A 27,761-nucleotide genomic window follows, 5' to 3' on the forward strand; every position below is an offset into this window, starting at 1 on the left:
TTTTCCGTCGGCTTGCAAGCCCCCATCAGCTCGGGATCTCCCGTCAGCTCGTGGTCGCTTGTCAGCTCATGATCACCCACCAGTTTATGATTGCCCTTCAGCATGTAATCGCCCATCAGCTCACTTCCAGGTTCTGGAGTTCCAGAGATTGCTTCCAGTGCCTGATGATTCCTCTTCTCGTGATCGCCCTTCGGTTCTCAATTGCAGTTCAGTACTACTGACAAGAGAGCGTAGACCATCTCGTGATTGCTCCTACATAGCAACACTATTCAGTATTACAGTGCTACTTTCCCTTTTGAGGTAAAGTTGCCCTCCGCCTTTGACGGTCCGCTTGCCCTCCGCCTTTGACGGTTCGCAATCTTCCCGCTTGCGGGGAGAATCGCCTTCAACCAGCAACGAGTTTTGGAGCCTTGACTCTTGGGATGATCATTACCGACTTCATTCGATGGAGAACTTCTCTGGCGAAGATCATAGAGCACTACCAGCTATGACCCTCACTGCAAGCGAGCTCGTTGCCCTTCCCAGAAAAAAACCTGTTTCTCCTTTCCTCATTCACAATAGCGCTCAAACGCTCTTTCTTCAATGATCGTTTAGCGAGTCTCCTCATCTAGACGACATATGCTAGACTCTTTGTCCAGAGCGAGAGTTAGCGTTGCCTCATCAAACGCTAGCACTCATGTCCGCAGTAGCACACAGGTGTGAACTACTTTGGTGTGCTCTTGTCAGCAGCAGCACCCAGAACTTCATCCTACGGTCTCTATGGGTCGAGCTACTTCAATAGCGCTTACCATGATATGCAGTCGAGGGAGTTGGCACACACACACTTCTTGGAGCATAACCCAGCACTCACCAACAGTGGAAGGGGAACAGCATACTTCTCAGGCTTGGTGCTTAATAACTCGCTTGCCACTCAAAACTTATTTTCACGGAAGTGTGGTGGAAACGGATTCCCAATGCATACAACTTATTAGAACTTTCCACATAAGATTAAGCTCTTGAGACGACAAGAGGTCACGTTGATGTTTAAAGGGCCTGCACATGCAGATGTGCCAGTTGCTTCATCGGCTCACCAGTTCTCATCATAGTTCACGAACGTTCGACACTCTTGAACATTCATCGAACTTTTATTACTACTACTACTACTACTAGTAGTGGGCGTTAGCAATCAGTCGCTTCCTCTGCTTCCTGTCTCTAACTTCATTTTTGGGTCACTTGTTTTGGTATATGGTTACCTTACAAGTCAACTTCGTCATTGCAAGACAAGATATATGTTAGTCGCACAAGCGTTCTCGCCCATACGCTACCGGGCCTCACCAGGAAGGTAGAACATAGGTCTACTGAGCGACTGCTGCCACTAGAGGATTTATGATCACTTGCTAATGCCGCCTTCTCCTTCGATTCGTAAAGAGACTCGAGAAACATAATCCTTCGGGATTATTTTCTCTTTCTCTGCACGAGTTAGCAAACTTGTGATCGCTTACACGGTTTCGGGTTCCGATCCTTGTGATCCCTTCTCCCCCTCATGCATGCATACATAGAATGACAGTCTCGTAAGACACAACTCCTCGATTTATTCTTTTCATCCCCCATCTTTGTCTGCTCATGCTTACATTTTTTAACTATAGCAAACATAGATTTGAGGAATCCTCTCCTCTTTATACCTTGTGTTCATATTAAGGTTGGCCCAGGCTCCCTCAGGACTTATGCAAAGCACTTTCGACCCTCCATCTCAGGACTTGCCTTCGGGAAGGCTAATTGGCCAACCCAGAGCTTGACCTTGATTTTGTTTGCCAGCTCGTTGACAACAATGCTCTCCCTCAACTTGAGTTTGCTCAGTCAGTGGAGGGAATGCGAAGTCCAAAGCTTCAGCCTTTTGAAATAACACCTCTAAGGAACTGCGATTTCTCTCCTACGAGTTGGGAATACTCATCAACCATGCCTCGGCCAACCATTAGGAGAATCGACGTTCACGGGACTCTGCTCGTGAACAGGTGGTCCAAGTTGAACGAAGAGTTTTCTTCCTGCAAGGTCCTACACAGACAAGTTTGTTTGCGAACACCACCCAGTAACCGAGGTTGACTACAGGTGCAGTGTCCAAAATTCGGCCACAAAGACATGCACATCACAGACCCATCCATTTGTGGAGGTGCGATGGCAGGACCCTCTACAATCCCAACATCCATACAGACATCAAAATCAAACATTACGTCATCAATGCATAATTACGTTTTTCATCAGAGTCTCTGAGCTTCAACAGGTCCCTAGATACGTTCTTAGAACCTGTTGTTGCTGTTCAGCAGATGATATAGCTATCTCGGCTCCTCTCACAACTCTGTAACTGTGGGTCGAGGGCTGAGGTTACGAATAAGACTGGGGTGAAAGTGAAGAATAACTAGTCTTTTCTTTACCTTTCAATCTTCCCCTTACTTGGGGTACAGCTTCGAAATACCTCAGCACCGTCTCTATCGGAAAATTGAATATGCCCACTCTGCCTGTGGTTATTCCATGTTTAAGCATGGGAGATTCTTTTCCCCACACTCATGATGACCGGGAGTGTGATGTAGCCAGGCAAACCCATAATCCTAAAAGGGCTTACAAGTCACAGCATCAGCAAACCCATTACTTTGCCAGGTATATGACACATGAGATTCTGGCTCAGTACAACCCTTCTTAATGGTCAGGGCTGTGAAACCTGATGTTCTCTTGTGATTCACGAGGTGTAAGGAACAGTTACTCTTTCAGCATCGAAGATACTAGAATTTAGAGTTTACAGGTTAAGTTTTCAGCCTGTAAGATTAGTGCAAATACTGCAGAAGAAGTAGATTTGGCCTATAAAAAAATTCCTGGTACAGTATTTTTTAACCTTTTAAATTCGATATTCATTATGTTTTACAAATGAAAATACTTTGCAAGAACAAATTTATAATTATGTAGAGATCAATACTCCTATCAATAATAAATTGTTTGGATTAACTGGAGGGAGAAATGGTGATGAAATTTTCACTAGACCTATTTTTCATAATTTGGAAGCTAAAACCAAAAGATCTAATTTTTAGAAGACAATTGGTTCTCAATTTGATATATACAAATTTAATATGCCTTTATTTAATCATTTTAGGATGTTTATGCATCACCTGCAATGTCAAAAGAATTTAGGCTGGGAATAAGTATTGACTCCAGATGTTAAAAAAAAAAATATTACAAAATATATGCAAGCAAACTAACAGGGCTCATCCTTTGTAAGTTTCCAAGTACACGAATTATAGAGATATCAGCTTCAATATTGTCTTTTTTCAGATGCAAGTCATGAAATTTATGGTTGTGTTATTTACTTGCAATGTATTGAGGCAGGTATGCTCAGTTTTGTACATGCTAAAAATAGACTTGCCAATTATCAGTTGAAAATTACCTGGTAAATCCATGCCTTCTCTTGAACTACATGCCTTAAATCTGGGGAATGAGTGTGCCATAGGTAACCATAAAGACTAGATTGGCTCTGCTTGTTTAATGCCATTGAAAATTGAGAACATTATAGTATACACAGACAGTGTGTGCTTTGCATTGGTGGAATTCCGCATCTCTTAACCTCGACAAATTGAATAAGCTTTCTCCTTTTATTCTAAATAGGATTAATAGCATACAGAGGTTATGTGAAGTTTTTCTAGCATTAGTATTTTTTGTAGATTAAGCTTCTTTTCTATAAAAATGTTCTTGTTCCGTAACCGAAATACAAACCACGCTATTTACAGAGGGTTTACCTTTTAGCGCAGCTGAAATGGCGAGCCATTAGAATTTAACGAGGGTGTATTACCCCCGCGCTAGTTAGCGGGGGGGTAGGGGAGTGGTAGCTAGCTACCCCTCCCCCCCCTCACACACAGTGACACAGATGAATGCCCACTTTCACTTTTGGCTCGGACTGACAGACGTCTCTGTCTTGGTCCTCTCTTGGCAGCCATTGTTTGTTTTGTCTTTACTTAATCGCTTACTTTTCATTTACTCAATATATATGTAAACATGTTTTCATGTTTGTATATATATTTGAGTATAGAAATCAGTAAGTTTCCTTTTCAGAGTTGTGTGTGTAGTGTACGATTTCTACGTGGAGTCCTCGGCAGTTAGGCCACCACGGCGTAATTTTATGGGTGGCGATCGAGTTTGACTTATGTCTTTCTCTCTCTCTCTCTCGAGGTCGTTCACCCTTTTTACTACGTGTTACTACGCCCTTGTAGCTTCCTTTCCGTGTGGGGGGGTTGCTACGCCGTACGTTTGTCTCAATTAGTTTATGAATCTAATTGTAGTTGTTTTTTTTTTCAGCTTGTAGAACGATTCCTTTCGGGGTTTTCGTTTTCTTTAGTGTTCATTCATTTTTAAATTACATAATTACATAGTTACATAATTATAATTGTTATAATTCTGTTTTGGTTACAGCTCTCCTTCCGTGAGTGTAAGTGGTTGTGAGGGCACGTGCCTGTTGTGTAATTCTTGTTTCCTTTCCCTCGGGATTCCTCTTCGGAGCCTTCCCGGGGGAATGAATGAGTACTAATGTTATTTGTTTTATTTTTTTACAGTTACCGATCTAGTTCGTTTCTGTAATATGGCAACGGTGTGAGCTGTCTTGTTGAGTCCTGGGGATTCGGCTGTTGCTTCCTCCCCCCTTTTATTTTCGTCAGGGGCGTATCTCCTTCTACTGGAAGTACTCCCGTGACGACGGACAGCTCTCCAGTTCATTTTAGAACTCTCAGGAGGCTTGCCTCCTTGGGCGGGTAACTTTCCTTCCGAGGGAAGTTTTTTCCTGTCCAGGCTTAAGATTTTCCCCTTTTGGGGGGTTCTTCTCTTGCCTTTTTTTCGTGCGACTATGCTCTTGGTGCTGAGCGATCACACCTGCAGTTTCGCTCAAGGGGCTGGGCAACTGCAGGAGCTCCTCTTCGGAGGATTGCTCCTTTTAGGTCACTGGCTGACCAGTCTCTTCTACGAAGTGTTTCTCTTTCGTTCGCGAGAGTACACTCATAGAGACTCCTCTTCGGAGGATTCTTCTGTTGCTGTTGGCCTCCCTCGCCGTAAGGCCCACCGTCCGCCTCGTCGTAAGGGCCTCTCATCTCCCTATAAGGGTGCTTGAGGCGCCTTTTTGAATCTCCGTTTGCAGCCTACAACTCCTTTTTCTTGATCTTCCGCCTTGGTGCAGATGGACAGCAGTCTGATCTCGTCTTCCGACGGGCAACGGTCTTCCCGACGGACAACGGTCTTCCCGACGGACAGCGGTCTTCCGACGGACATCAGTCTCCCGGCGGACAACGATCCCTTCGGGGCAAAGGGTTGCCTCCCACGGGGGTTCTTCCCTTGCGTGTCAGGGTTCCCCTGCGCGCCCTTCTGCTGTGTTCTCTCCTGCTCCTGCTCAGTGTTAGCGCACAGGCGCTCTCCTGCTCATCAGCGCTCTCCTGTTTGTCAGCGCTTTCATGATGATCATCCCTGCTGTTCCTGTTGGTTCCTGTTACGCGCCCTGTGCGCCCACGTTCGCCCTCGCGATCTAGAACTTCGGTTCAAGTCGGGGTCAAGGACTCTTCTTCTATGCGCAGGCTTCCACGCGTAGCCTTCTGCTCATCAGCAATCATCAGCTCGCCAGCGATCACCTGTCTCTCGGCGATCTCCGATCGCCCGCGTGTGTTACAACGTTCTCCACCACTTCTGAAGAAACATGGTTCGCCAGCTACTAGCTCACCTGCGGATGCTGCTCGCCATCGCGCGACCCTCAACTGCGGATGCTGCTCGCCATCGCGCGACCCTCAACTGCGGATGCTGCTCGCCATCGCGCGACCCTCAACTGCGGATGCTGCTCGCCATCGCGCGACCCTCAACTGCGGATGCTGCTCGCCATCGCGCGACCCTCAACTGCGGATGCTGATCGCCATCGCGCGACCCTCAACTGCGGATGCTGATCGCCATCGCGCGACCCTCAACTGCGGATGCTGATCGCCATCGCGCGACCCTCAACTGCGGATGCTGATCGCCATCGCGCGACCCTCAACTGCGGATGCTGATCGCCATCGCGCGACCCTCAACTGCGGATGCTGATCGCCATCGCGCGACCCTCAACTGCGGATGCTGATCGCCATCGCGCGACCCTCAACTGCGGATGCTGATCGCCATCGCGCGACCCTCAACTGCGGATGCTGATCGCCATCGCGCGACCCTCAACTGCGGATGCTGATCGCCATCGCGCGACCCTCAACTGCGGATGCTGATCGCCATCGCGCGACCCTCAACTGCGGATGCTGATCGCCATCGCGCGACCCTCAACTGCGGATGCTGATCGCCATCGCGCGACCCTCAACTGCGGATGCTGATCGCCATCGCGCGAACCTCAACTGCGGATGCTGATCGCCATCGCGCGACCGCCCACCTGCGGATGCTGATCGCCATCGCGCGACCCTGTGCATGTTGATCGCCATCGCCTACCCTGCTGATGCTGCTCGCCATCGCGCGACCCTCAACTGCGGATGCTGCTCGCCATCGCGCGACCGCCCACCTGCGCATGCTGATCGCCATCGCGCGACCCTGCGCATGCTGATCGCCATCGCGCGATCGCCCACCTGTGCATGCTGCTCGCGATCGCTCACCTTCGTATGCTGCTCGCCAACGCACGATCGCTCACCTGCGCATGCTGCTCGACCATCGCGTCGGCATGACACAACGCGCCATCGCCAACCTGCGCGTTAGCGCTCACCAGCTCACCACCGATCGCCTGTTGATCCATATCGCCAGCGGTCTTCCTCGCCCACGTGGCAGCGCGTTTCCTCGCCATCGCGCTAACGCTTGCGTTCGCCGCCTCGGACTCGCGCTCATTCACCTACCCACCCTCACGACCGCGCGACCGCTCGCATGCCCGACCGCTCGCCTGGGCGCCCGCGCGATCATTCGCCTGCGCGCCCACACGCCCACACGCCCACACGCCCACACGCCCACGTGCCTGCACGTCTACGCTCATGCGCGTCCGCGCCCATGCTCTCCAATGTTCGCCCGCGCGCGAACCAACGGTGTTCCATCGCGCAGACGGACGGTGCTCCGTCGCGCGAACCGACGGTGCTCCGTCGCGCGAACCCACGGTGCTCCGTCGCGCGAACCCACGGTGCTCCGTCGCGCGAACCCACGGTGCTCCGTCGCGCGAACCCACGGTGCTCCGTCGCGCGAACCCACGGTGCTCCGTCGCGCGAACCCACGGTGTTTCTTCGCACAAACGTCGGCTTATTTCTTGCAGTATCCATTGCTCATCTATGGGTTATCACCAGCTCTCGCCCTTCCTACCATGCTCGCCCTCCTTCTGCGCTCCTTCGCTCACCTTCGTTTGCGTTCCTGCGTTACCGCGCATGGGCGCTTCCACGTTCGCCCACGCGCAAATCTTTGAATTACCGTCGCGCGAGCTCCAGGGCGATTGCGACCACGATTCCCAATGGGGTTTTCGCAGCATGGCCAGCCTGGCGAGTTCTTCTGGAGCGTATTTCCAGAACACGGCCTCACCCCGTAAACGCAGAGCATGGCACTTGCAAGAATAGGAGAAACTTAAGGGAGATCTGAGCATTCCCTGGAAGAATTTTTGGCGGGGGGGCTTTCCGTTCGAGTTTTCTCCATCGGACAAGGGGTGACTGCTTACCCCTTCCTCTGGGAGCTTACCAGGTCCTTTCCCTCCTCGGTTACGGCCCGAGGTTTGGTTCAAGGAAGCTACAGGAAGATCATGGGTACTTTCCTCCTCTCGAGCTCAGGCACCTTGGCCTTTCGTCGTTAAGTATCTAACTTGCGGACAAGCTCGATGTTGTACCATCTGGACGCGCTGACTGAGGGCTTCCTTCGGGTGTCTCATCTGTGGAGGTCGACGACCTCAGACACCCTTCCATCCTTGAGAAGAGTTTGTTTGTGCCCAAGGACAGAGACTTAGACAGCGGCTGTGCGGAGGAAATCGACTTCCGTTTTCACTCCTCCAAGGCGCTTTCTTCCAGACTCTGCAGGGCTCCAGCGCCCTTTTCTTTCAACCACGTCGGCCTAAGTTATTGGCTACGACAACTGGGACAAGGTGTCCGATTGCAGTTTCCTCCTGTCAGGAACAGATGGCACGGGAGACTCCCCCTGGGGGGCATAGTCCTAAAAGGAGTTCACGAACTCTAGGATTGCAGGTTTTTCGCTGGGAGGATGCTTAAGGTTACTCATCCGAATGACAGCTTCCCGATGCCCATTCCCGCACAATCTCTGTGATCAGCCAAGGATATCGCGCCTGCCGTCTCTGTCAGCGAATTCAGTGTCTCTGAACCTCTATGCCATAGCGTCAGCAAGAGTTGCCCGGTTGGGCAGAATGATCCATACCTTAGGCGAAGGTCTTCCTTAGGATCATCGACGGCTTGACCCCCGGCCTCCTCAGTCGATCCTTTCTTGTAAGGAAGTATCTGAGACGGGAGTTCCGTAGTCGACCTCTCAGCCCTGATCAAGTTTGTCGAACAAACTTCGGCCAGCGTAGACCAGCAGAATCGATCAGACTGGTAACGAGGCGACAGGACTCCTTAAACCCTGGATCGGAAGGACGGGTACTTTCAGTTTCCATTCCATCCATCTTCCAGGGTGCTCGTCGAATTCAGCCTAGACTGCAAGTATTCCTGCTTATGATGCAGTGTGACTATCCCGCCGTGGCATAGCAGGTTTGTTTCCCCAGAGAACTCTCCCTGCCTTCCTCTTGGCCGCTCAGGTGCAGGCTTCCGCCTCCTCTGCTGTTTGGAGGGCTGGTCAACTCCGGTAGGCTCGGGTTCGACCTTCTTCAGCGCCGGGACAAGCTTCCGGATGCTTATCATGAGTGTGGGCTCATGTTATTTTGCTTGGAGCCTTCTCTTCCTCTGTCTCATGGCCATGATATTGAGTGAACGGCCTTACCACGTTGGAAATCCCGCTTCTCGTCCGTCCAGCGAGGTTAAGCAACGTCGGTTCTGGTCGGTACTTGGATGGGTGACCACCTGGGGACGCCAGATTCTGTTACCACATCCTCCGAGCCTTCCTTTCAGTTGATTGTGGCAAGACTGAGGAGAGTCGCAGTACCTGTTCTCAGTCAAGCTGAGCTTTCAGCCCTACCTTGGAACGTTTCCTAGTTCTCCTTTCCTCATTGACCCGTCTATAGTCCGAACGGTCGCCTCAGGATAAGTTCCAGGTGAGGCGGTCCAAGTTCCGGTGGCTTCAGGCAATGTTTAACCGGACTTCCTGGCCCCTATGGGACCAGCGGAACTATTAGACCTGCAATGGGTGTTGACCTATGGAGCCTCTTGATGGTAGTGGATATTCTCGTCCTTTCCCCACATTCTTGATGCTGTTCTCGGACTCGTCAAAGGAAAGGGGGGGCATGTTCCGGTCCAGGCCTATGGTCAAGACCTGAAGGATACCTCTCCATCATTCAGGCAGTCTTAGGGGCCTTAGTCTGGCCCCTCTACAGATCCTACAGCTCCTGCCGAGTCGCCCCGTGCGCGTCGACTTCATGATTCTGGCGTATTCTAACCAGCAGGGGACGCATTTTCACACCTTCACATCTTGCAGTAGAGATACCGGGATGATTGAGATTCTCTCAATACCACCATCGGCTCTCTCATTCCAGGCAGGGGAATGTTCTCTCCGACTATCCGAGCAGAGCCTCGTAGAGAGAGTGTACCTGGGGGTCTTTGACCTTGGGTAACCAGCAAGTACTGGTCTGGGGGACCTGATCGCGACAGCTTGGAACCTCAAGCTTCCGCTGTTCTTCCCCCCAGTCTCAGACCCCGAGACTCTGGCAAGATGCATTCCGGTGATGGTGGGACAACTTCGACGCCTGCGTCTTCCCTCCTTTTTGTCTGTGGACAATGGGTCTCAACAAGACCAGGTTGTCTGTCAACCTTTCAATGGGAGAGCTCCACTGGGACTATGCGCAGAACGGTTTCTGGACCCTCTGCTTCCCCTGACGGAACTCCCGGGAGAGCTTCTCCCACGGCGCAGACTACTCAAGCAACCACACTGCTACATCTCTCCCGAACCGGGGCGTCGCTTCGGCTTCATGCCTGGAGACACTACGCCTCCTCCTCAAGAAGAGACAACCCGCTACAGTCGCGGTACGGAGGTCGCGTCATCTGCGATAGTCATCCACAGGGGTCTTCCAGGCAAGGTGAAGAGTCTAAGGTGGTTGGTGCCGTGGGAGATATACCTCTTCCCTTGAGGCCTCTTCTCCAGCAATAACGGTCTTATTGCCTTTCGGCGGGAGGAAACTCCTTTCCGCTCTCGGCAATGAAGCCTGTCGCTCAGCCTTTCCCTGACCTTCAGGCTTAAAGGAATAACTTTTTCCTACCCTCTGGATCTATCCTCGCTCATGCGAAGCTACGATCGTCCCTGCCCTAGTCGGAGGAAGACCTCCAACTTGGAGCATGGCTCGGACTTTTAGTCCTTTTAAGAGATCTTCTCAAGACCCTTTACGACAGGTCTCGGATTGTATTCCGCCTTGGGTCTCCTGCTCACTCTGGCCACGGCCAGTGTGTAAGCAATCTTCTTGGTCTCTTACGACTCCCCCCTTTCTAAGGAAGAGGGGAAGGCAACATTCAGGTTCGCTCCTGAGTTGTTGGCTAGACTCAGAATCTGGGGGTCCCGGCCCTTCGGTCAAATTCATTCAAGATTTCGAGTCTCCATTCTGTATCTGATGTCCCAAGACCTTCTCTTTCTTGCCAGTAAAGGAATCGAGAGGTTAGCTTTGGGAACAGCTGCAGTTTGTCCTCAGTTGCAGCCGATTTGGGAGCACAAGGAGGACACGGGGGAGAGTCACCAGTATACCTCTTCAGCCCGGACTCAAGGACATTCATCTCAACCTGTCTCCAGACCCTCCCCCGTCACGTCGCCCTACAGCACGATGTTGGATACATCGCAACGTCCCTCGCCTTCGAGTAATACTACTCTGTGACGCAGGTGCTACAAGCTGGAGTCTGGAAGCGTCTAATGACCTTCGCAGCCTGCTTCCTGCAGGGCGTGACCCACAGGAGTCTCGATACGTTTTCTATCGCTCTGTGGTGGCTACACAACAGCTGGTCTAACCTCAGGCTCCTTTTTGGACAGGTAGCAGAAGGTTGAGGGCATTGTTATCAGGTTTTAGTCTGCATGAACGAAAGAAGTATGTCTGGCCCTTTCTTCTTTCTTCATCATCCCCTCTACGGGGAAGCAGCATCCTGGTCTCTGCATAGCTGACCTCGAACCTCTGCAGGTAAACCATGCTTCCTTGTGTTCCGAGTATTGAGTCAATACTGTCGCGTCCCCCATACCCTGACGAGGTGGTATTGGGAACGTCCTAACCCAGAGTTCCTTCTGGAACTCCAGGTCAACTGCCTTGGACGGGTCACACTTCTTCCTTCACACACAAGCTTACGTAGGCCACATGGTTCCTTGCGGAGCAAGGAACTTGTGAGGTGCAGGGACTCCTTTTCTCGAGTGCGACTCACTCGGATTCTGAGTCCCCGGGTAAAGCCGAAGCCAGTATGGCTGGGGACTTTCCACCCTACCTAAGGGGTAAGTCACCCTCTGTAAATAGCGTGGTTTGTATTTCGGTTACGGAACAAATGACAAATTCGAAGATAATTTGTATTTTTCCTAACCATACAAACCTTAGCTATTTACACATATTTGCCCGCCAGCCCTGTCCCCCAAGACAAGTCCTACCTCTAAGTGAAAGTGAGCATTCATGTGTGTGTGAGGGGGGGGAGGGGTAGTTAGCTACCACTCCCCTACCCCCCCCCCCGCTAACTAGCGCGGGGGTAATACACCCTCGTTAAATTCTAATGGCTCGCCATTTCAGCTGCGCTAAAAGGTAAACCCTCTGTAAATAGCTAAGGTTTGTATGGTTAGGAAAAATACAAATTATCTTCGAATTTGTCATATTTCTCCCTGTGGACTTTGCTGAATTTAAATTTGCATTTTAAGTGTACAGTATACAGTCATTACTTTTTTTATCTTATTTTATGGTGGCAGGAAGGACTTGTTCTTTAAAACATTTTATTAAAAAACAAAATGCTTAGTGCTCTAAAGTGTCCTTCCTGCAACTGATAATGGTTGGTTATCCTCTTATTTATTCTTCCAGAACTACATCGTCAAGAACGAAGGGTAAGGACGGGCAGATAAAATTCAGATAAATACAGACAGAGCAATAGAGATGGCATTCATAGGGAGGCCATAATAGAGAACACGGAAGTCAGACATTTGAAAATATTACAACTATAAATTACAGCATGGATTGCTAAGAATATATACAGATCCCAGGCATTCTCATCATAATGGATATTCTGTTTCAGCATTGATTGTCTTTCTGCCAGGATTGATACAGTGAGTAACAAGTATATGTAGAGTATATTATATTGTGTTAGTCATATCAATTTTGTAAGGCCTTTATGTAGCCCCTTTTTAATCCTTCCTCCCTGCCATAATGTAATGTTGTAAGGTAAGTATTATTTTTCACTATTAAACTTAGCCGGTGATCATATAGCTGTCAGCTCTGCTGCCCGACAGAAAAACCTAAGGACAAAATACGCCAGCGATCGCTATACAGGTGGGGGTGTACATCAACAGCGCCATCTGTCGAGCAGGTACACAAGTACTCCATGTCAACACAGAACCAATTTTCTCTCTGTCGTGCCACTGGCAAGACCTACTAAATACGCTGTTGCTTTCTGGATTGATTTTCACGTTATTTGGTGAAGTATTCATTTCTGGTTATTAGCTTTCGCTGTGCAGAGGTTATCTTCAATACTTCCTTGCATTCTTTTATTGAATTTTGGATTATTTGTTGACGACTTGGATAGATTTTGAATCCCCCCTTTGACTAATTCAAGATGTCTGACCCTTCTCAAGTCCCCAAATACAGGAAGTGTAGTGCTAGGGACTGTTCAAGGCGTCTTCCGAAGGCCTCTATCGATCCGCACACCATTTGTTCCAATTGTCGGGGTAAAACCTGTCAATTGGAAGATCGATGTGAGGAATGCGTTGGGCTTTCGGAATTCGATTTTCAAGAATTCCTGAAATATTCACGTAGGCTAGAGAGAGATAGAGTCAGGAGGAGTTCGTCTCGCTCAGTTGATTTTTCCTCTCCCCATGCCCCACAACCTATTCCTTCCCCTGTAGTGGTTACTCCCGATCCCCCTTCTAGCACTCATCAACCTTCGATGGCAGATATGATGCGTGCCATCCAGGCTCTGGGTGAGAGAGTCGAGTCATTGGCGAGTGACCGCAACCAACTCATGGCTGACGTCAGGGAGTTGAAGGGTAAAAGTGCAGTGGGAAGTGAAGTGAGTGTTAGTGCAGTGAAAAGTGTTAGTGTTACGCATGAGGGTGCGTCTGTTCGTGCCTGTCGTCCTCCCAGTCCGGGACCTCTTGCAAGCTCCCAAGCCCAGGGGAGAAGCAATGTCGTACGACCAAAGGGTTCGACAGGCTTTAATCAGCGGACAGACGTTCCCTCCATGGTTTCGGACGTATCTTTCCTAGATCGCCCCACCCACAAGAAGACGAGTGAGCCCGTTCATTCCTCGTCTGCGGAAGAGGTTTCACGCCAGAAACGATGGACCAAGGTCTCACGGCCTCTTAAACGCAAGGTCCCTTCCGCGCAAGTCCAACGGCCCAGGTGTAGCCACTGGGTCAGTTCGGACTCGCTGCAGTCTTCCGACGACTGCACACCTCCTAAGAGAGGCAAAGTGGTACCGCAACAGGCAGTAACACCGTCTGTTGCCGCACCTGCTGCTGTAGACCCTAAGTGGTCTTTGCTACAGTCTATGCAGACTCAGTTAGCTTCTTTCATGCAGGAGTATTGTGCGGAGAAGGTTGACGCTGCACCCGTTAGCCTACAACCAACCACGGTTGTGCGCCCAGTAGACGCTGAGGCTGCCTGCTCCCGCACTCCAGCTGTGAGAGTTCCACCACCCATGCGCAGTCGACCCTGCCAGACGCATGTTGACGTTCACCGACGCACGGAACCCTCCGTTGACGTTCGCGTGTTACCACAACAACAGGAGGGTGGAGTTAAGTTGCCGTGTTTTGACGCTGTGCGTCAACCTCCGCTACCCACTGTGGTTTCCGCTACTCGACCGCAGTCAGGAGTAGACGCCTTGCGTCCCCACGCAGCTATGGTTGTTGCCAGTTCACAGACTGACCAACAGTTACATGACGTTGGGTCCAGTGCAGCCACGCATGCCCGTGCTGCCGGACTCAGCCGACCAGCTTTTACCTACTCCTTTGCCGCTTCCTCCTCAACATTCAGACGATGGACTCTCTGATGATGACGAAGCTGCACATCTTGACGACCAACACACGGACATCGACGAACCCAAGACCACGCCTCCCTCCTTAGACTTTAGGAAAGTGCTTGCGCTGTTCAAGGATTTATATCCTGATCAGTTTGTGTCTGCAGCACCACGCTCGCCTCCCTCCGAGTTCGCTTTAGGCATGCAGTCATCCGCACCTGCCTTTACGAAGCTCGTACTCGCTCGCTCGTCCAAGAGAGCTTTAAGAGTACTGGGAGATTGGTTGCAGTCCAAAAAGCAGCTTGGGAAGACAGCCTTCATGTTTCCCCCGGCCAAGCTTGCTTCCAGATTTAGCGTCTGGTATGCCACGGGAGAAGTTCTCGGCTTGGGAGTTCCTGCCTCTGCCCAGGGCGACTTCTCAAGTCTGGTAGACTCTCCCCGCAGGCTGGCCATGAGACGCTCCAAGATTTGTTGGACTCCTTCGGATATGGACCATCTAATGAAAGGAGTATTTCGAGCATTCGAAGTCTTTAACTTCTTGGACTGGTGTTTGGGAGCGTTGAGCAGGAAGACCTCCCCTTCTGACAAGGAAACTTCCATGCTCATTATGTCCTGCATGGACAAAGCCATACGGGATGGTTCTAGTGAGCTTGCGGCTTCTTTTGTGTCCGGGGTCCTCAAGAAGCGGGATCACCTTTGCTCCTTCTTGTCAGCTGGAGTCACCCCATGTCAAAAGTCGGAACTTATGTTTGCTCCTCTCTCGAAGTGCCTCTTCCCTGAGGAGTTGATCAAGGAGATTGCCGCCTCCTTGATCCAGAAAGACACTCATGACCTGGTTGCGTCATCCGCACGCAAAGCCACCCCTTTGCCCTCCGTGCCTAGACCCAGGATGGACACTCCAGCGTCAAGGTTCATTCCGCCCTTTCGTGGCAGAGCCTCCAGCAGAGGAGGTGCTCGTGCCGAAGGTCAACGTGGGAGCAAGAAGAAGGGTTCCAAGTCCTCTAGAGGCAGAGTCTGACTGCCACCTTCTTCAGACAGCAGTGGGAGCCAGGCTCAAGAACTACTGGCAGGCCTGGGAGAACAGGGGCGCAGACGCACAGTCTGTGAAGTTACTCAGAGAGGGGTACAAGATTCCATTCTTGCGCAAGCCCCCTCTAGCAACAACTCCCATCGACCTCTCTCCCAGGTACAGAGAGGAGGACAAGAGACTAGCTTTGCAGCAAGAGGTGTCTCTCTTACTACAAAAGGGAGCGGTAGTCAAAGTCCGGGACCATCAATCCCCGGTCTTCTACAACCGTCTCTTCTTAGTGGCGAAGAAGACAGGAGGGTGGAGGCCGGTGCTAGACGTCAGTGCTCTGAATGTCTTTGTCACAAAGCAGACGTTCACCATGGAGACGACAAAGTCGGTTCTAGCATCGGTCAGGAAGGAAGACTGGATGGTCTCGTTAGACCTAAAGGACGCTTACTTTCACGTCCCCATCCACCCAGATTCCCAACCTTTTCTAAGGTTCGTTTTCGGGAAGGTTGTATACCAGTTTCAAGCCCTGTGCTTTGGCCTAAGCACGGCACCTCTTGTTTTTACGAAACTGATGAGGAATATTGCCAAATTCCTGCATTTAGCAGATATCAGAGCCTCCCTCTATTTGGACGACTGGCTTCTAAGAGCTTCGTCAAGTCGTCGCTGTCTGGAGAATCTAAAGTGGACTATGGATCTGACCAAGGAATTGGGTCTCCTGGTCAATATGGAAAAGTCCCAACTCGTCCCATTCCAAACTATAGTGTACCTAGGAATGGAGATTTAGAGTCAAGCTTTTCGGGCTTTTCCGTCGGCCCCCAGAATCAGTCAAGCCCAAGAATGCATCCAGAACATGCTGAAGAAGGACCGATGTTCAGTCAGACAGTGGATGAGTCTGATAGGGACGCTTTCATCACTGGACCAGTTCATCGCGTTAGGGAGACTCCACCTCCGACCCCTTCAATTTCACCTAGCTGTTCACTGGAGAAAGGACAAGACGCTAGAAGCGGTCTCGATTCCTATTTCCAAGAAGATGAAGTCTTCACTGACTTGGTGGAAGGACAACATTCTCCTCAGGGAGGGTCTGCCACTGGCTGTTCAGACCCCCAACCACATTCTCTTCTCGGACGCATCGGACACGGGCTGGGGTGCGACATTGGACGGTCGGGAATGCTCGGGCACGTGGAATGCGGATCAAAGAACGTTGCACATCAACTGCAAGGAGCTACTGGCAGTTCATCTGGCCTTGAGAAGCTTCAAGTCCCTCCTTCTAGGCAAGGTGGTGGAGGTGAACTCCGACAACACCACAGCCTTGGCGTACATCTCCAAGCAAGGAGGGACTCATTCGAGGACGTTGTACGAGATCGCAAGGGACCTCCTCACCTGGTCAAGAGATCGAAACATATCGCTAGTAACGAGGTTCATTCAAGGCAACATGAATGTCATGGCAGACCGCCTCAGCCGGAAGGGTCAAATCATCCCAACAGAGTGGACCCTTCACAAGAATGTATGCAAGAGACTATGGGCCTTGTGGGGTCAGCCTACCATAGATCTGTTTGCAACCTTGATGACCAAGAGGCTCCCAATTTATTGCTCACCGATTCCGGACCCAGCAGCAGTTCACATAGATGCCTTTCTTCTGGATTGGTCCCATCTAGACCTTTATGCATTCCCCCCGTTCAAGATTGTCAACAGAGTACTGCAGAAGTTCGCCTCTCACGAAGGGACAAGGTTGACGTTGGTTGCTCCCCTCTGGCCCGCGAGAGAATGGTTCACCGAGGTACTGCAATGGCTAGTAGACGTTCCCAGAACACTTCCTCTAAGAGTGGACCTTCTGCGTCAGCCGCACGTAAAGAAGGTACACCCAAGCCTCCACGCTCTTCGTCTGACTGCCTTCAGACTATCGAAAGACTCTCGAGAGCTAGAGGCTTTTCGAAGGAGGCAGTCAGAGCGATTGCTAGAGCAAGGAGGACATCCACTCTTAAAGTCTACCAGTCGAAGTGGGAAGTCTTCCGAAGCTGGTGTAAGTCGGTATCAGTATCCTCAACCAGTACCTCTGTAACTCAGATAGCTGACTTCCTTTTATTCCTAAGGAAGGAAAGATCTCTTTCAGCTCCCACGATCAAGGGTTACAGAAGCATGTTGGCAGCAGTCTTCCGTCACAGAGGCTTAGATCTTTCCAACAACAAAGATCTACAGGACCTCCTTAAGTCTTTTGAGACCTCGAAGGAGCGTCGGTTGGCCACACCAGGTTAGAACTTAGACGTGGTACTAAGATTCCTTATGTCAGAAAGGTTCGAACCACTTCAATCAGCCTCTTTTAAAGATCTCACTTTGAAGACCCTTTTCCTCGTCTGCTTAGCAACAGCTAAAAGAGTCGGTGAGATACACGCCTTCAGCAGGAACATTGGATTTACATCTGAAACGGCTACATGTTCCTTACAGCTTGGTTTTTTAGCCAAAAACGAACTTCCTTCTCGTCCTTGGCCCAAATCGTTCGATATTCCAAGCCTTTCTAATTTGGTTGGAAATGAACAAGAAAGAGTACTATGCCCTGTAAGAGCTCTTAAGTACTATTTGAGACGTACTAAACCATTACGAGGACAGTCAGAAGCTTTATGGTGCGCTATTAAGAAACCTTCTTTACCTATGTCGAAGAATGCAGTTTCTTATTATATCAGACTTTTGATTCGAGAAGCTCATTCCCATCTGAATGAGGAGGACCATGCTTTGCTGAAGGTAAGGACACATGAAGTTAGAGCTGTCGCAACTTCAGTAGCCTTCAAACAAAACAGATCTCTGCAGAGTGTAATGGATGCAACCTATTGGAGAAGCAAGTCAGTGTTCGCATCATTTTACCTTAAAGATGTCCAGTCTCTTTACGAGAACTGCTACACCCTGGGACCATTCGTAGCAGCGAGTGCAGTAGTGGGTGAGGGCTCAACCACTACATTCCCCTAATCCCATAACCTTTTTAATCTTTCTCTTGAAATGTTTTTTATTGTTGTTTTTGGGTTGTCCGGAAGGCTAAGAAGCCTTTCGCATCCTGGTTGATTTGGCGGGTGGTCAAATTCTTTTCTTGAGAAGCGCCTAGATTAGAGGTTTTGATGAGGTCCTTTAGTATGGGTTGCAACCCTTCATACTTCAGCTCCTAGGAGTCGCTCAGCATCCTATGAGGATCGCGAGGCTCAGTAAGGAAGACGTACTTAAAAAGGCAGAGTAATTGTTCAAGTCGACTTCCTTACCAGGTACTTATTGATTTTATGTTTGTTATTTTGAATAACTGCTAAAATTAAATACAAAATACTTAGCTCTTAATGTAAACATATAATGCTGGTCTCTACCCACCCCCCTGGGTGTGAATCAGCTATATGATCACCGGCTAAGTTTAATATTGAAAAATGTTATTTTCATTAGTAAAATAAATTTTTGAATATACTTACCCGGTGATCATATATTAAAGGACCCTCCCTTCCTCCCCAATAGAGACCCAGTGGGCCGAGGAGAAAATTGGTTCTGTGTTGACATGGAGTACTTGAGTACCTGCTCGACAGATGGCGCTGTTGATGTACACCCCCACCTGTATAGCGATCGCTGGCGTATTTTGTCCTTAGGTTTTTCTGTCGGGCAGCAGAGCTGACAGCTATATGATCACCGGGTAAGTATATTCAAAAATTTATTTTACTAATGAAAATAACATTTTTATATGTTTATCTGAATTAGTTTATGACCTTATTTCAGGGATTTTCTGTTAGAACTTCTTTTGGAGTTTTTCCCATCATTATTTATTTATAAATTTGTAAGGATTGTATTTACAAATAAGTTTTTAATTGTTATACATGACATAATTGTCTATTTTTCAATATTTAACTTAGCCGGTGATTATATAGCTGCAACTCTGTTGCCCGACAGACAACTCTACGGTAAAAACTCGCCAGCGATCGCTACACAGGTTGCGGGTGTGCCCAACAGCGCCATCTGTCGTCCAGATACCCAGTACTCAATGTAAACAAAGACTCAATTTTCTCTCTGTCGAGCTATCGACAAGACGTACTTACTCGCTGTTGCTAAACTGGAGTTTTTTCACAACTAATTGGTGAAGTACTTTATTCTAGTTTTGAGCTTTCGCTATGCAGGTGTTTTATCTTCATCTTAAATCTTGAACTCGTTTTGGATAGATTTAATTATGGTGACAAAGAGAGTATGGACTTTCTTTCACTTTTAAATGGCCGACCCTTCCCTTAGACGGAAGTGTGTTTAGGCTTTTAGTAATTATCTTATCACGTTATAGATTTTCCTCTATATATTTTATATCTCTCCGCCTTTATTAGGCCTCTTCGATTAACTTTCCATTTATTATAAACATATAAAAATAATTTTAATGTTTTGTTTATATAGACCTTTCCTGAGAGTAGGCGGTCCTAACTTGGAAACCGAAGTTAATCAACGTTGAGCCCTTTATATCGTAATTAGCTTTTAAAGAGCTAAGGATTTAAAACTTTTTAAATTTAATATTTTATGAAAGAATTTCTTTGATAGTCTTCGTACTGTTTTCAAAGATGAACTAACGTTTAGTTTATTTATGCTATGCAGTTGTTGACGTTCAGGACGTTCAACATGCGCTCTATCGTTACGATAGAGAGAGAGTGTATCACGGTTTCACTTTGCAGTAAGAGTAAATCGATTCTGACGTTTTGTTCATTCTTTCTTAGCTTAAATGTTTTAAATTCTATTTTAAAGGAACTTTTTATTTGAAAAACCTTTCAGTTTTTTCCTTTAGTCACATAACATGTTTTTTTGACGAAATATAATTGGGCTCTTCTCTTAGGTGCGAAATCAAGAGAGAAAGAGAGAGAGAGATAGAGACGGAGGGAGAGAGAGGAGAGAAAACGTTCCGTTCAAGCGGGTAACGTTGTTCTCGAGTTACTCTCGTCCCTAGTCGCTGTACGGGGAGGAAGGATAAAACGTTTTTAGTTTTTTATTCTCGTCCCCAGGCTATGTGCGGTGAGAGATTGAAAACGTAGTTTATATGAACTAGTGTTTAGTCTTTCCCAGCCACTGATTTTTTTATCTTAAAATATGTTTTCTGTTTTTTGCTGGTATTAATGAGCTTGCATTATACGACTGATTTCGCAATTACTACCTTTTAATGAAGGGTAGAATTGCGTGTTTCAGGTAGAAATCAGTAAAAGTTTCGATTTCAGTGAAATAAGTGCAAAACAGAAAATCGAAGTGATAAAGTGATATGCGTAAAGTGTTACAGTGTTGCGTCCGAGGGTTCGTCTGTTCGTGCCTGTCGTTCACCTAGTCCGGGACCTCTTGCATGCTCCCAAGCCCAGGGGAGAAGTAATGTCAAACGACTTATGGGTTCGAGAGGCCTTGATCAACGAACAGACGTTTTCCCTCTATGGTATCGGGTGTATCTTACCAAGATCTCCCCTACCATAAGACGAGAGAGACGTTGTTTCTCCTCGTCATCCGAAGGCTTTTCGCATAAGAAACCTGTCACAAGGTTTCGAAGCCCTTAAGCGAAAGTCAGTCCTTTCAGGACAGGTCCAGCGTCCTGGTTACAACCATTAGGACAGCTCTGACCCTATGCAGTCATCGGATAACTGCTCGCCGCCTAACAAAAGCGTAACACAGACTCCGAGAGTCTTTTCTTGTTGGCAAAGTGTTGCGGTCACAGACGTTACCCTCGTCTCTTACCACAACCATTTCCGTTGATCCTTAAATGGGTTGTATGGCAAGACATGCAGTATATGCTTGCCTCCCTTATGGAAGACTATTCTGCCGATTAGTCCGTTGAGTCTAGCCGTTTATCTCATCGATATCCTGGCTTTCAGCCAACCTAACGTTCCTTTGTGCTTACTGTTGACGTTGGCGTAGCTTAGTCACGTCAGTCAGGTTGTTTAGAACCACACTCGATGCGGTCTCGTGTGGTTTTTCAGCCGCATTTGGACGTTAGGCCACTTGCTGATGCTCCTGTTGACGTTCAAGACGTTCACTAACAATCGGAGTTGACTTGTTTTGACGCTGTGCGTCAACCTCCGCATTCTAGAGTTGTTTTGACTGCTCAGTCTAGGCAGTCAAAGCAGTCTCGAGTGGACGCTGTGCGTCCTCACGCACCTCTTGTGGTTGACAGTTCAGTTTTTGACAGTTCACAGACTGTCAAGCAGTTACATGACGTTGCGTTCTGGTCCGCTACTAATGCACCAGTGAGTGTGGACTCTGCTTGTAAAGCATTGCCACCACGGTTGGTCTCTCCCTTGCTTGAGACTCAGCTTTTATCGGACAAGGTTCCTGTAGTTGAGGAAGTTGCTGTTCCCCCTCCTACTGATATTCCCTTGAGGACTCTGTCAGATGGAGAGGAGCCTAAAGCTGCTTAGCCTCCTATGGACTTTAATTAAATCATGATGATTTTTTAAGGATCTTTGTCCGGATCTTTTTGTGACTGCTGCTCCTCGTTCGCCTAAACGTCAGAGCTTACACTAGGCCTAGCTACTTCGAAGCCGTTGTTTTTAAGCTAGTGCTCTCTCGCTCTCCTAGAGAGCTTTACGTTGGCTAGGCGACTGGTTTTTCACCAGGAGGAGTTTGGGGGATACAGCCTTTGCTTTCCCTTCTTTTAAACTGGTTTATAGAGCGAGAGTCTGATATGACACGAGAGAAGTTCTCGGCTTGGGAGTTCATGCCTCTGCCCAGATAGACTTCTCAATTCTCGTAGACTCTCCCTGGCGCCTGGCCAGGAGACGCTCCAAGTTGTTTACAGGTCAACTTCACAGCTGTTTTCGAGCCTTTGAAGTTTTGCTGTACAATTATGTCATGCATAACAAGGCTTTCAGGGATGGTAAGCGGTACCGCCTCAGTCGCTAACCCCGTCTGTTGCCACACCTGCTCCCGTAGACCCTAAATGGGCTTTGCTGCAAGACATGCAGTCCAAGCTTGCGTCCTTGATAGAGGACTTTAATGCGGAGAAGGTTGCTACCGAACCTTCTGGCCAACAACCTTCCAACCGGTCGGTTGTGCGCCCTGTTGACGCTGAGGTAACCTACTCGCGTCTGCCAGTTGAGGTGGTTCCTCCACCGATGCGACCCAGTGTGGGTTGCCAGCCGCACGTTGACGTTAAGCGACGCTCGGAGGTGGTTGTTGACGTTCAGGACGTTCAACAACCAGCAGAGGTGACTTGTTTTGACGCAGTGCGTCAACCTCAGCAACCTGGTAGGGTGTTGACTGCACAACCCAGACGGTCTAGACAGTCTCGGGTTGACGCTGTGCTTCCTCGCGCACCCATGGTTGTTGACGGTTCACAGACTGTGCAGCAGTTCCATGATGTTGCGTCCGGCTCCGTCACGCATCCACCAGTGCGACCGGACTCAGCGAGCCAGACGTTGCCCACTCCGTTGCCGTTTCCTCATCAGTTTTCGGATGAGGAACCCTCTGATGAGGACGTTGCTGAACAACAAGACGATCAGCCCCCAGAATAGATCAAGCCCTGCTATCCATCCAGAAGATGCTGAAGAAGGAACGCTGCTCAGTCAGGCTGTGGATGAGTCTGGTAGGGACGCTGTCATCCGTGGAACAATTTGTGTCACTAGGAAGACTACACCTCCGTCCTCTTCAATACCATCTAGCTTTTCACTGGAAAAAGGACAAGACGCTAGAAGCGGTCTCGATCCCGGTTTCCGAAAAGATAAAGTCTTGTCTGACTTGGTGGAAGGACAATATCAACCTAAGAGAGGGTCTTCCCCTGGCTGTTCAGACTCCCAACCATGTTCTCTTCTCGGACGCATCGGACGTGGGCTGGGGCGCGACACTAGACGGTCGGGAATGCTCAGGACTGTGGAACTCGAGTCAGAGGAGCATGCATATCAACTGCAAGGAGCTGTTGGCAGTACATCTGGCCTTGAAAAGCTTCAAGTCTCTCCTTCGAGGCAAAGTGGTGGAAGTTAACTCGGACATCACCACGGCCTTGGCGTACATCTCCAAACAAGGAGGTACCCACTCACTGACGTTGTACGAGATCGCAAGGGACCTGCTCATCTGGTCAAAAGGTCAAGACATCTCCCTAGTAACGAGGTTCATCCAAGGCGACTTGAACGTCATAGCAGATTGTCTCAGTCGGAAAGGGCAAGTAATTCCAACCGAATGGACCCTCCACAAGGATGTGTGCAAGAGACTTTGGGCCACTTGGGGTAAAACCATCCATAGATCTCTTTGCAACCTCGCTGACCAAGAGGCTTCCAATCTATTGCTCTCCAGTCCCGGACCCAGCAGCAATACATATAGATGCTTTCCTCCTAGATTGGTCACATCTGGATCTCTACGCATTCCCACCGTTCAAGATTGTCAACAAGGTACTGCAGAAGTTCGCCTCTCACGAAGGGACAAGGTTGACGTTAGTTGCTTCCCTCTGGCCCGCGAGAGAATGGTTCACCGAGATACTTCGATGGTTAGTAGACGTTCCCAGTAGTCTTCCTCTAAGGGTAGACCTTCTACGTCAGCCACACGTAAAGAAGGTACTCCAAAGCCTCCACGCTCTTCGTCTGACTGCCTTCAGACTATCGAAAGACTCTCGAGAGCTAGAGGCTTTTCGAAGGAAGCAGCCAGTGCGATTGCTAGAGCAAGGAGAGCTTCTTCCATTAGAGTCTATCAATCGAAGTGGGAAGTCTTCCGAGACTGGTGCAAGTCAGTTTCTGTATCCTCGACCAGTACCTCTGTAGCTCAAATAGCTGTTTTTCTCTTATACCTGAGAAAAGGACGATCCCTTTCAGCTCCCACTATCAAGGGCTACAGAAGCATGTTGGCATCGGTCTTCCGGCATAGAGGCTTAGATCTTTCCAAACATAAAGATCTGCAAGACCTCCTTAAGTCTTTTGAGACCACCAAGGAGCGTCGTTTGGCTACCCCTGGATGGAATTTAGACGTGGTACTAAGATTCTTCATGTCAGACAGGTTGGAGCCGTTACAATCAGCCTCCCTGAAAGATCTCACTCTTAAGACTTTTCCTGGTATGCTTAGCCTCGGCTAAAAGAGTCAGTGAGATTCATGCCTTCAGCAAGAACATAGGATTTTCGTCAGAAAAAGCCACTTGTTCGCTACAACTTGGTTTTCTAGCCAAAAATGAGCTGCCTTCTCGGCCTTGGCCTAAATCTTTCGATATCCCCAGCTTATCGGAGATCGTAGGCAATGAACTAGAAAGAGTCTTATGCCCTGTTAAGAGCTCTTAAGTTCTATTTAAAGCGTACTAAACCTTTACAAGGCCAATCTGAAGCTTTATGGTGTTCAGTTAAGAAACCATCCTTGCCTTTGTCAAAGAATGCTTGGTCAGACTTTATCAGATTGTTAATACGAGAAGCTCATTCACATCTGAGTGAGGAAGCCCGAACTTTGCTTAAGGTGAAGACGCACGAAGTTAGAGCTGTAACAACTTCCGTGGCCTTTAAGCAAAATATATCTCTGCAAAGTATAATGGACGCAACCTATTGGAGAAGCAAGTCAGTGTTCGCGTCATTTTACTTGAAAGATGTCCAGTCTCTTTACAAGAACTGCTACACACTGGGACCATTCGTAGCAGCGAGTGCAGTAGTGGGTGAGGGCTCAACCACTACAATTCCCTAATTCCATACCCTTTTAATCTTTCTCTTGAAATGTTTTTATTGTTGTTTTTTGGGTTGTCCGGAAGGCTAAGAAGCCTTTCGCATCCTGGTTGATTTGGCGGGTGGTCAAAGTCATTTCTTGAGAGCGCCTAGATTAGGGGTTTTGATGAGGTCCTGTTGTATGGGTTGCAACCCTTGATACTTCAGATCCTAGGGGTCGATCAGCATCCTAAGAGGATCGCGAGGCTCCGTAAGGAAGACGTACTTAAAAGGCAGAGTAATTGTTCAAGTCGACTTCCTTACCAGGTACCTATTTATTTTGTTTTTGTTATTTTGATAACTTCTAAAATGAAATAAAAACTCTTAGCTCATAAAAGTGTAAACATATATTGCTGGTCTCTACCCACCCCCCTGGGTGTGAATCAGCTATATAATCACCGGCTAAGTTAAATATTGAAAAATGTTATTTTGATAATAAAATAAATTTTTGAATATACTTACCCGGTGATTATAAATTAAAGGACCCTCCCTTCCTCCCCAATAGAGACGCAGTGGGACGAGGAGAAAATTGAGTCTTTGTTTACATTGAGTACTGGGTATCTGGACGACAGATGGCGCTGTTGGGCACACCCGCAACCTGTGTAGCGATCGCTGGCGAGTTTTTACCGTAGAGTTGTCTGTCGGGCAACAGAGTTGCAGCTATATAATCACCGGGTAAGTATATTCAAAAATTTATTTTATTATCAAAATAACATATTTGATAACAATGTAAGGCTAAAAAAATACACATTTTGAAAACTATTTGTATTTTTCCTACCTATACAAACCTGAGTCATTTAAATGGGTTACTCCTAGTACTGTTTTCTATGATCAGGCAACAAAAAAGGTTGAAAGGGTTCAGTTGAATCTTATTTGGTTTCTAAGCAATCTCACCTCATGGTTGTGTTGTGTGTTGCTGGGCAGCTTGCATTACTTCTGGTCAAAGACTTGTGGGTTGATTGAGGCGGGAACCTTTGCTTAAATGACTCGGGTTTGTATTGCTATGGAAAGTGCAGATTTTTTACAAAATTTGTAGTTTATTCCGATGATAAAAAATCATAGTCTTCCTGGGTGGTGGTCAAGTGTCCGTTAAGAGGTATTCATCCTCCCTGACAACTTGTTACGAGTACAGAAAGGTTATGATAAAAAGTAAAAATTGGATGTGGAGGGGCAGTTCAATTGGTTTGTACAGAGGTAAGGTTATCATGTCCAATCCTTTTAGGTCGAGTCCAAGACAGAGATGAAGCTGTATGAACATCAAGCATCAAATGTATCAGATATATTCATTTATAACCGAGAACATATTATTCTTACCTGCATTAGGGTGTGGTCCATGTGAGAACCAGGTCCCTCTTGAGAACAATCAGATTGATCCAAATTTTATACCATTATCATGTAATGAATAACTCCTGTTTTGATAAATAGTTAGATGTCCAGAAAAAGTTTAGGCTAGACTATTGTATTTGTTGAGGTGCAACACTAGGGCCTAAAGAAAAGGTGTCTTCAAGATTTGAGTACAATCTTTTAGGTAGTGATCCGTGAGATAGTTCTATCTTTATCAGCCACCAACTCTGAGAACTTGGCCTACTGAGTGGTTCCTGCAGAACACTAAGGTTGCAGCAAGGCCATGGATATCATGTGCTGTGGGGGGTGTTGTCCCTGGTAATCCTTTCACTAAGGATTTATGTACTCTCATAATTTGTATACCTTTTTGGAGCTGCCTGTGCTCTCAAATACATTTGGAATCTTGGGTCTAAGAGAGGCTGTTCTTTTCAAATACTTTATGATTGCTCTTACGGGACAGAGTAAAAGGTTATCTGGGGCATCAGTTACCCATTTTGAGAGACGTTATCACGAAAAAAAAGTCAAATCTAACGTCATTAACAACGGTATTTTAACTTTTTGCCACAAACTCGGGAACAAACGAAGGAATAGTTTCTTCCACCCTTTGGGATGTGTCATAGGTAGCACAGACCTTGTGGTTCACTTACTCTCTTGGCTGAAGCTAAGGCAAGATATAAGAGTCTTTCAGGCAAGATTCCTGTCCAAAGCTTTATGTATGGTTCTTAAGGGGCTCTTTTTAAGGACCTAAGAACCTCTGTCATATCCCAGGAAGGGGGCTCGAGTTCTCGTGGAGGACAAATCTGTTAAATAATTTGATGAGAGCAGAAATTTTCCATGAAGAGGAGTAATCAAGCCCTTTCAGTTTTAAAACTTGGCTCAAGGCCAGCCAGTAGCCCTTCACCGCAGTGACTTGAAGGGATTTCTCGTTCTTCAGGAACACTAAAAAGTCAACAATGGGTGCGAAATAGTAGCCTTGAATGGAGCAATATTCCCCCTATGACACCAATCGCAAAGTTTTCCACTTCAGTGAAGTTCCACCAGGTCTGGGTACCACTACACTGTTGGCCAACTTGGGGCTACTAGCATTATTCTGATTTCTCGTGATGTTTGAACTCTGTTCAGGACTTGACAAATTAGACAGAATGGTGGAAAGACTTAAAAATCTAGCCAGTTCCATATATGCTGGAAGGCATCTTTTGTTGCTACTGTTGTATCCGGGACTGGAGAGCAATACCGAGAGTTTGGTTGTTCAGGTGAGTGGCGAACATGTCTAGTAACGAGGAACCCCACAAAGTTAAAAGACTCTTCCACTAGAGGAAGCAAAAAGCATTCGGAACCAACTGTTGTCCCTAGTCAACTCAGATGGTCCACGATGACATTCCTCTTCACGGGGATAAATCTTGCCGAGAGAGACACTGTATTGTTCTATGCCCAGTGTTGTTTCTCTACTGCTAGTTTTGTGCCCATTGGTGTTTCTCTACTGCTGGCTGTCATAGCAGGAGGGAGAATGCACCT

The 27,761-nt window shown here is 48.1% G+C and overlaps 1 long non-coding RNA gene across 1 annotated transcript in view; it reads left to right on the forward strand.

The window, feature by feature from the left end:
• The window catches only part of LOC137645663 (uncharacterized), a 97,666-nt gene that overhangs the window by 60,643 nt on the left and 9,262 nt on the right, over window positions 1–27,761 (forward strand). Inside the window, exon 2 of the long non-coding RNA XR_011045332.1 lies at window positions 12,107–12,348. This is a non-coding gene — a long non-coding RNA (uncharacterized lncRNA). The remainder of the gene's footprint in view (window positions 1–12,106; window positions 12,349–27,761) is intronic.

The sequence above is a fragment of the Palaemon carinicauda genome, chromosome 8, assembly GCF_036898095.1.
Source record: "Palaemon carinicauda isolate YSFRI2023 chromosome 8, ASM3689809v2, whole genome shotgun sequence".
In the NCBI taxonomy this organism is placed as follows: Eukaryota; Metazoa; Arthropoda; class Malacostraca; order Decapoda; family Palaemonidae; genus Palaemon; species Palaemon carinicauda.